This window comes from Asparagus officinalis, chromosome 1 (genome assembly GCF_001876935.1).
Source record: "Asparagus officinalis chromosome 1, Aspof.V1, whole genome shotgun sequence".
Classification (NCBI taxonomy): Eukaryota; Viridiplantae; Streptophyta; class Magnoliopsida; order Asparagales; family Asparagaceae; genus Asparagus; species Asparagus officinalis.
Window position 1 is genome coordinate 84,002,916 of NC_033794.1, and position 10,234 is coordinate 84,013,149.

General features: G+C 44.5%; 1 long non-coding RNA gene across 1 annotated transcript; it reads right to left on the reverse strand.

Moving 5' to 3' along the window:
* Window positions 2,125-9,709, reverse strand: LOC109843059. Its single transcript, XR_002247495.1, has 4 exons — window positions 9,644-9,709; window positions 9,550-9,562; window positions 6,331-6,336; window positions 2,125-2,135 (listed from the first exon to the last, which is right to left on the reverse strand). It is a non-coding gene; the product is annotated as an uncharacterized LOC109843059 (long non-coding RNA).

The window sequence follows — 10,234 nt, forward strand, 5'->3', positions numbered from 1 at the left end:
GCTGGCGCAACCTACCAACGAGCCATGAGCATGATCTTTCGAGATCATTTGCGAAAGACGGTCGAATGCTATGTGGACGACTTGGTCGTGAAGAGTCGCCATAAGGAGGATCACCTCCAAGACTTGAAGGCTATGTTCGAACTCATGAGGACTCATCAGCTCAAGATGAATCCTACCAAGTCATTCTTGGGAATGTCTAGCGGTAAATTCCTCGGTTTCGTCGTCACGACGAAAGGGATCCGAATTGATCCAGACAAGGTGCGAGCTATTCAAGAGCTCCAACCACCCCGAAATCTTAAAGAGCTGAGAGGCCTTCAAGGACGACTGGCTTATATCCGAAGATTCATCTCGAATCTCTCGGGCAAGTGCCAACCCTTCTCTAAGCTGATGAAGAAAGGTACCTCCTTCGTCTGGGATGAGCCATGCCAAAAGGCTTTTGAGGAGATCAAAGCTTATCTCTCAAATCCGCCTGTCCTTGCGGCGCCAATCTCAGGAAGGCCATTCCTCATATACATACGGGCTATGGAACATTCTCTGGGTGCCCTCTTGGCTCAGAATGACGATGCAGGCCACGAGCAAGGTATCTACTACCTAAACAGAACCTTGCAGGGCGCCGAGCAACGGTACCCAATGGTCGAAAAGGAATGCCTAGCCTTGGTGTTCGCTATCCAAAAGATGCGGCACTACCTGGTTGGCCAAACCATCCATGTCATCTCCCAGATGAATCCCATTCGGGTCTTCATGACACAACCCGCAGCGTTAAACTGGCGCCTGGCCAGGTGGGCGCTTCTGCTCTCTCAATACGATATTCATTTCATGCCGCAGAAATCAGTCAAGGGACAAGCCATCTGCGATCTCATGGCTAGTCACCCGCTGGGGGTGAAAGCATCTGCCGGATGAACCTCCCGAAGCCAATATGACTTCGTCGCCGGAGGTGTGGCAGATGTTCTTCGACGGTGCGTCCCGCGCAGGCGCGAGCGGCTCTATTTCTGCAGGAGTGGGAGTGGCCCTCACCTCCCCGCATGGTCACGTGTTTCCCCGGGCCTTTTCCTTGACGGAACCATGTACCAACAACGTAGCTGAGTACAACGCGTTACTCATAGGGCTCGAGTTAGCCAAAGAGCTCGGGATAAAGCATCTGGAGGCTTATGGCGACTCGCAACTCATTGTCAAACAAATGACTGGCGAATATGAAGTCAGGAATGAAGATCTTATCCCACTCCACCGAGCGGTGGTCAGACTAGTGGAGTCATTCGAGAGCTTTCGTATTGAGCACGTGCTCCGTTCAAGGAACACCCATGCGGATGCTCTCGCATCCTTGGCAGCTAACTTAGCCCAGCCTCCTGGAACGACCCAACGGGTCGCTGTCGCCGGCCAAAAACTCTTTCGACCCAAAGACGTCCCAGAGGCAAACGCCACTCATCAAGCCTCGGGTCAGCCAGATCAGGAAGACTGGCGTCTCCCGATCATCGATTATGTCCTATACGGCATGTTGCCTGAGGATTCGAAGGAACGAGAGTCGGTCCGACGACGTGCCTCACGGTTCTACTACGATTCAACCACTAAAACGTTGTATCGCAGGTCATACGACGGCTTGCTACTTCGCTGTCTTTCAAAAGCGGAGGCGCAAGAAGCCATACGCGAAGCACATGACTTCTGGCCTGGGATGGTTACTGATGCAGTCGCTTATGCTAAGCGATGTTACGAATGCCAGATCCACGCCAACTACATACACCAGCCTCCTGAGGATCTACATCCGACGAGGGCATCTTGGCCCTTCGAGGCATGGGGGATGGACATAGTTGGGCCAATTTCTCCACCATCGGCGAAAGGCCATCGCTTCATCCTCGCGATCACCGACTATTTCTCTAAATGGGCAGAAGCCATCCCCTTAAGAGAAGTCAAGACTAGCGACGTGATCAAATTCATCAAGCACCATGTCATCTACCGATACGGCGTACCCCGGCGTATCATTCACGACAATGGCACGCAATTCGTTAGCCATGCCTTCACTAGGTTCTGCGACAAATTCCGGATACAGAACCTCTCGTCCACGGCCTACAACCCTTCAGCGAATGGTCTGGCCGAAGCTTTCAACAAGACGATCATCAAGATCCTGACCAAGTTGACTTCCACTAGCAAGCGCGACTGGAATGAAAAGCTAGGCGAGAGCCTGTGGGCATATCGCACGACGGTTCGTACACCGACTGGCACCACGCCTTACTCGTTGGTATACGGCTGTGAAGCTGTATTGCCATTAGAGATTCAGATTCCATCCCTTCGCGTCACCCTAGCGACAGGGATGACGACTGAGGAAAATCACCAACTTCAACTCGCAGAGCTCGAGGCATGGGACGACAAGCGACTGGAAGCTCAGCAGCACATTGAGTTTTACCAAGCTCGGATGGCCAAGAGTTTCGACAAGAAAGTCAAGCGCCGAGCCTTCAAAGAAGGAGAGCTCGTCCTATCCGTCCGTAGACCAATGATCCTCACTTCCAAGAAGAAGGGGAAATTCCAATCCAAATGGGAAGGACCATTCGTGGTAGAGACAGTCTACTCGAACGGTGCCTATCGCCTCGTCAAACCGAACGGCGATAAGATCATGATGCCCATCAACGGCAAGTACCTGAAGAAGTACTACCCATAGTGCTCCTTCACAAACTCCCAAGAGTGCATGAGTCTAAACTGGCCCTCAAAACCTCCAACTAGTACACGAGGCTAAACTGTTCCTGCTTTGCCCGCTCTGGCGAAAGCCTCTTGTGGGATTCAATTCGCATATCTCCTCAAATGAGAAGGCGGATCCACCAGAGTCGTTCATATCACGACATATACATTTAATTCGCCTATCTCCTCCAATGAGAGGGCGGATCCACCAGAGTCGTTCATATCACGACATATACATTCAATTCACCTATCTCCTCCAATGAGAGGGCGGATCACCAAAGTCGTTCATATCACGACAAACCCATTCAATTCGCCTATCTCCTCCAATGAGATGACGGATCCACTAAAGTCGTTCTAATCACGACATTCCCTGTCATGTTAACATTAAACCTCTGACAATCTGCTTACCAATCCTCTTCTAAAGGATGGTGGGTCCTCAAAGTCGTTCCAATCACGACATTCTCTGTCACGTTAATATTAAACCTCTAACAAAATCAACTTACCAATCCTCTTCTAAAGGATGGTAGGTCCTCAAAGTCGCTCCGATCGCGGCAATCCCTATCATGTTAACGATTACCTCTGATAGCCGACACCATCATTCCCGCAAATGATGTTGTCCAATCAATCGTCACACTCATACGTCCCTGAACGATTTGATTCTCCCAGCACCGTCTTTCCCATAAAAGGCGTTGTTGTTTGATAGTGGCCTACTATGCGATGTGCTGCTATTTCAGGGTTCGTCTTTGCCCCAAGAGAAGACAAATCAGGGTTCGTCTTCATCTTTGCCCTAAGAGAAGACAAGTTTCCCCCTATACTCAAACTGGTGCAAGAGTATAAACTGCCCCTTTACTCCAACTGGTGCAAGAGTATAAACTGCCCCTTCACTCCAACTGGTGCATGAGTTTAAACTGCTCCCTTAACACTCCGACAAGTACACGAGTATAAACTGCTTCTTCTGATCCTCCAACTGGTATAAGAGGTTAAACTATTCCCTTCACTTCCACTTCTTGAGCCAGGTTCCCAGTCAGTTTAGGCGAGCCCATCTCTTTGAGCCAGGTTCCCAGTTTCGGCGAACCGCTCAAATCAGGCAAGTTTAACAGTTTAGGCGAGCCCCACCTCTTGAGCCAGGTTCCCGGTTATGGCGAACCGCTCAAAACAGGCGAGACTAGCAGTTCAGGTGAGCTGCATCAAACCCCCAATTGGTCAAACCTTCAGATAGTTAGGACCAAAGCCACAATCCCCCGCCAATCCTCTTCAATAGGATGGCGGGACCCCCACTGTCATGTTAACGGTCACCTCTGACAAATCAACTTACCAGTCCTCTTCAATAGGATGGTAGGTCCATAGAGTTGCTCAAATCGCAATAAACTCCCACTGTCATGTTAACACTACACCTCTGACAAAATCAACTTACCAATCCTCTTCAAAAGGATGGTAGGTCCTCAAAGTCGCTCCGATCGCGGCAATCCCTATCATGTTAACGATTACCTCTGATAGCCGACACCATCATTCCCGCAAATGATGTTGTCCAATCAATCGTCACACTCATACGTCCCTGAACGATTTGATTCTCCCAGCACCGTCTTTCCCATAAAAGGCGTTGTTGTTTGATAGTGGCCTACTATGCGATGTGCTGCTATTTCAGGGTTCGTCTTTGCCCCAAGAGAAGACAAATCAGGGTTCGTCTTCATCTTTGCCCTAAGATAAGCTTCCCCCCTAGACTCCAACTGGTGCATGAGTCTAAACTGCCCCCTTACACTCCAACTGGTGCATGAGTCTAAACTGCTCCTACCCTCCGACTGGTATACGAGGTTAAACTGCTCCCTTAAATCCAAACGCCTCGAAAGGCTAAGGATAGAGGAGAAATTTTAGCATTGAGCCTAAGAGAGACTCCTCGACAACTTACCATGCTAAGGGCAAGAGCATGGCTAGTCCAACTCAAACGGCAGTTGGTAAAGACAAATCAAGTCCGTTGATAGCTGAGGGTTTGCTCAAAATCCTAGAAGGCGATCATCAGCTGCGAGTGAAGAGCAGGGATCACTTTACGGGACTTCATATCCAAAGTGTTCCAGACCCCATGCGGCCTGATTCAGGTCTGAAAACTTTGGAGGGGGTTTTGTAGGCAATAAAAATCGCCTTTAAATCCTTATCAGAGAAGTTCAGAACAAAACTGCTAAAACCTCACCCGAAATAGCGAAAAAGGGGAAAACGCAGATATCTCCCAAACCGTAAGGAATTTGGCAAAACGAACCGAAGCCTTCGACTAGGTTCGGATGGCTCCATCTCGTCGAGATAGGCGATTTTCATATGTAATTCGTCCAATTCCGACTTACGGTTTGAAAGTTACGGCCTATTCTTCAATCCATGCTCAGGAGCTCGCCTGCAACTCAAATTCGCCTGCAGTCCCAAATCCGCCTGCAGACCCAAGTCTGCCTGCGCACCTGAGCTCGCCTGCAAACCCAGTTCGCCTGCTAGCTCGCCTGCAGACCCAAGTCCGCCTGCAGTCCCAAGCTAGCTCGCCTGCAAACCCAAGTCCGTCTGCAGTCCCAAACTCGCCTGGAGACCCAGTTCGCCTGCAAGCTCGCCTGCAGACCCAAGTCTGCCTGCAGTCCCAAACTCGCCTGTAGACTCAGCTCGCCTGCAAGCTCGCCTGCAGACCCAAGTCTGCCTGCAGTCCTAAGCTCGCCTGCAGACCCAAGCTGCAGACTCGCCAGCTCACTGTCAACTGCCCACTTGGAGTATGGGAACAGTTACATCAGTGGTCAAATCCCACAAATCAAGGGAGAGGGCACAATACTCCAGGCCCGTCAGATGGCCGTCCACAGTACGAATGAGCGGACAGGCGCCGAAACAGCCTGCACCCTCATAAATGCGGCTCACCTCAGTTGTCCAGGTGAAGGGACGAGAGCCGCCAACGCTCGGTGGTTGGTCAGATCCACGCAAGCATCTGACAGCCGTTGTCACGCATACGAGGAGGGGCTTTCCCACTCCTATGTAGCGTGATGCAGAGCACAGCTCTTCGAATGACCATTGACGGTGCGAATGAACAGCAGGACGTCTCCAAACAATGTGTGGTCACATCCCATAATTCAAGGAGCAGTCAAGCTATCTCCCTCACCTCCATCAGTGGTCAAATCCCAATTCAAGGAGCAGTCAAGCTATCTCCCTCACCTCCATCAGTGGTCAAATCCCACGAATCAAGGGATGGCCCATGCCATCCCTTGCCTACTAAAACCCATCTTCAGCAGCATGAAGAGGGGGATTGGCCGTTGCATATTCTGCTGGCTAATCTCCCAAAGGTTGAACCTGGACCTTTGCCAAAGGCTCCCTCATTTTGAGAACCGAAGCTCCGGCTCCGGCAGCAACTTCGATCGGATCGTCCAAGGGAAGCAGACTCGGCACGAGCACCGAGCGAGGCGTCCTATCGCCACCGAGGAACCCACGTTAAACAAGGAGGGCCTTTCCCTCCGCTTCTGTTGTAAACATTTGATTCATTAGTTTGTAATAAGCTTTCTTATAAATACAAACGAAACTCCTTTCTTCGGAAGAATCAAATTTTCACCCTACACTGGTGTTGCCCATCTTCATATTGCCAAAGAAACCTACTATATACGATGTGAAAAGGCCTCGATTGGAGGTAGCATAACATATAGCTCCTGTATCCACTATCCACTCGGAATTCTAACTTGTAACATACATACAGTCTTCTTCCCTGCAAATGAGAATGACATCGGTCTCAGAAAAAGTAGCTATAGTGTCATTATCAGCTTTCTTCTTCTTATCTTTCTTTTTATCTTTATTCCCAGCTTGCTCTTTCTTTAATACCCAACAATTCTTCTTGATATGACCTGGCTTCCCACAATAAAAACAACCTCTCTCTTTAGACTTTGACCTACCCTTGGATGTGCCACGACCACTGGACTAGTCCCTGTACCTGCTCCTACCCCTGATCTCCATGACAAGTGCCTATGAGTTATCTATGTTGTAGTCTTCCTCTGAGTCTCCTCATTGAATAAATCTCTAGTAACCATACTCATTGATAACACACCATTTTGATCTGCGTTACTAACTGTCACAACCAGTGTCTCCCAACTATCAGTCAAAGATCCCAATAGCAATAAAGCCTATAGCTCATCACCGATAGTCATCTTCATGGTACCTAACTGATTAATCAAACTCTTAAACTCATTCAAGTGCCCTACTATGTTGCTTCCTTCTTTGAATTTTTTAAGTTCACCAACCGTCTCATAATAAACGCCTTATTTCCTGTAGTCTTCTGCTCATAGAGATCCTCAAGCTTCTTCCAAAGAGACTTCATATTAGTCTCACCTGATACATGATGAAACACACTAACGTCGATCCACGTCCAAATATAACCGATCGCCTTCCTGTGTTGTTTCGCCCAGTCTTTATCAGTCATTTTTTCTAGCTTGGCTTCATCTTCCTCAATAGGGTCATGTAAATCTATACAATATAGAATATCTTCCATCTTGGATTTCTATACTTACCAATTGGAACCATCTAATTTTATCATTATGCCAAAACTCTCCATCTTTTCCATCCAAAAGCACGTCTCAAACTAGGGCTCTGATACCACTTGTTGGGGATTTTATGGAGATTAATCTGCAGAATTAAACTCTAAACGAATAACGGCACCAATGAAAAATATCATAAGCAAACAAACACCAAGATTTAACGTGATTTGGAAAATCATTTCTACGTCCATGGGGCAATCTAGAAAGAAATATTTTACTATAAATTAAGAGTACAATCCCTCTAAGTTACACCTGAACTTGAGGATTAAATTACAAGAGAAAGATATAATGTTACCTCTAGGGTACCAAAACCCTAAAGCATATCTCACCTAAAATCTCCAACTCCCAAGGAGAAATCAGCACCGTACTCTTAACGACATCGTCATTCTGAAGATAATGGCTTTTGAATCACTACAATTAGACACCCGAGCTATCCGAAAGCTAAACTTTTATCTCTCTCCTCGCGACAATGTAGCAAACCGTGGTTACTGTAGCACCAAAGTACTGTTCACCCAAAAAATTATTCATATAAAAATTGATCTCAGGTCTCTCTTATATAGAATTCTTCAAACCTATTCCTATTTCAAATAGATCATCTAAATCCTCTTATAAATAGAGTTCTAATCCATATAGACTTCTTATAGATAGAATTCTAATTTATATAGACCTCCTCATGTGGGCCTTATCTTGGGCTAGACCCATAACAAGAGCAAGTTGATCATGTATCATCCATTTCTTATATAAGATGGATTAGGTTTGGGTGTCGAGTCTTGGTCACTCGATGATAGAGTTGAAGGAGGTAGAGTAGAAAAACTGTCAACACGGCTGAGCATGCAATAATCACAAAGAAGATGTGTGAATCTCGTCTTCCATAACAAGTAGTTGTTAGTATCAAGATGGATCCTATTTTTTGGCGAGGGGGAACCAAAAGAGGTGTTGTTATCAAGGCGAATCCCGATACTCGACAAAGAGGAGCAAATCGAAGAAGAGGAGGAAGAGAAGGTAGAGTCAGTAACCATTGTGAGGCAGGAGAGGGTCAATGTCGTAGAAATAAGGGCTCTGATACCATAAAGAGCTTGGTGAAGGTGAAATAATAATGATATGAACACCTTGACTTTTTCTCATTCATTGGCACTGTTTAAATACAAAATTGAGATGAATTCTACTGTAAGTGGTTTACATCAATGATACTAATCACAACAATCATGAATTGTATTTCCTATTCTAGATAGCTATAAAAGGAAAAATATCTTGGTAATTACAATGATGGAATTTACACACAAGCACTACTAAAAAATGAGGCATCCTATACGGAAACTTCCGTCTAGGATACACAGAATTCTGTCTAGGATGAGTATCCTAGACGGAATTCTGTCTAAAATATGCGTCTAGGAAGTTTCCGTCTAGGATGTAGTATTCTAGAGGGAAATTCCATCTAGAATAGATCCTAGATGGAATATTTTAGACAGAATTCAAAACCATCAAGAATATATCCTAAACGAAATATTCTAGACGGAATTTCCGTCTAGAATATAGCATTCTAGACGGAAAAAATTTCCGTCTAGGATGAGTATCCTAGACGGAAATTTCCATCTAGGATACCCATTCTAGACTAAAATTGATGTTTTTTAATTTTTTTAATTTTTTTTAATTTTTTTAAAAAGTATCCTAGATGGAATTTGAGCATCCTAGATGGAATTTCCGTCTAGGATGCTATGCTACAGTAGTTTTTTTTTACATAATCTACTTTGAGTACATGTATACAATATTGAATAAAAAAATTATATTCATATCCAACACAATCTAATTATATTCCAATATCAAATCCAATTATATTCAAATAATACACAATCTAATTATATTCCAATATCAAATCCAATTATATTCAAATAATACATTCACCAAAATAGTAGAGAGATACATATCCAATTATATTCAAATAATACATTCACCAAAATAGTAGAGAGATACATAAATTGTTTACAAACTTTTGCATAAATTATTTACAATGGCTATGACACTGCAGAAGCTTCTTGAACTCCTTCCCTATATATTTACTCAAGCCCTCTTCTTCTCCTTCTTCACCTTTTTCCTCATCATCCTGAGTGTAACATAAGGACACAAGCAATGCATCAATATATGTACAAACTGATCCATAAAGAAGACCCTTTATAAAAGATGGTGATTTTCTACTAGTCGAGACAGCAGGAAAGACAAAGAACTAAGAGGATTTTAACAATGATGAGAATCAAGAAATAAGTATGAGCAATTACCTTGACAATAAGAAGTGGTTTGTGCTCCACTGTCAACAAAAGCCTGAAAGGTAGAAAGAGCACTTAAGTACTAACACCATATAACATGACCTACAGGAAGGAAGAGTTAAACATGAGCACAAAAAACAACAAAAATGCTCGAGGTGAAAACAATGCGAAGGTACGACTTACAACACGTGCAAACGCTTCAGGGTTGTGCTCTATTGCCGCCTCCCAATTTTCATCTATTCCTTTCTGCAGCTCAGAATAATAATCAGAAACATAAGAAATTATGAGGGAAAAAATGTTACCCAGTGCATGTTATGCAGTAAAACTTATTACAAATAATAATCAGTAAAACTTATTACAATATTAGATTCTTTTTGATGAAGTCGTTTATGTAGTGTTATAGATTACAAATGATAATTAAACTTATTACACTTAAAGCCCTAGCAGTTTACAAACAAAGATCAAAGGTGTATGCACATAAATACCAAAACATCTAACAAAGAAAATGATAAAGAACCATCTCATTCTATAGTTACAATAAAATCTTTCACTATATCTCCAGACCATGTTTTTCAAAGGGCCTTATTATTAGCAACTTTCTACCTTGCCCAGCAAAAAAATCACATGGAGTTCTAATCAATTATGAAATCAGTACAATTTATACGAGTACTATGCTAAAAAATAGATAAGCTAGCTAAAAATGCCTAGCCGTTATAAGACCAATAGATCCTACTAATAGCTTACAACTTACCAGAAAATCAATGAACTGTGAAA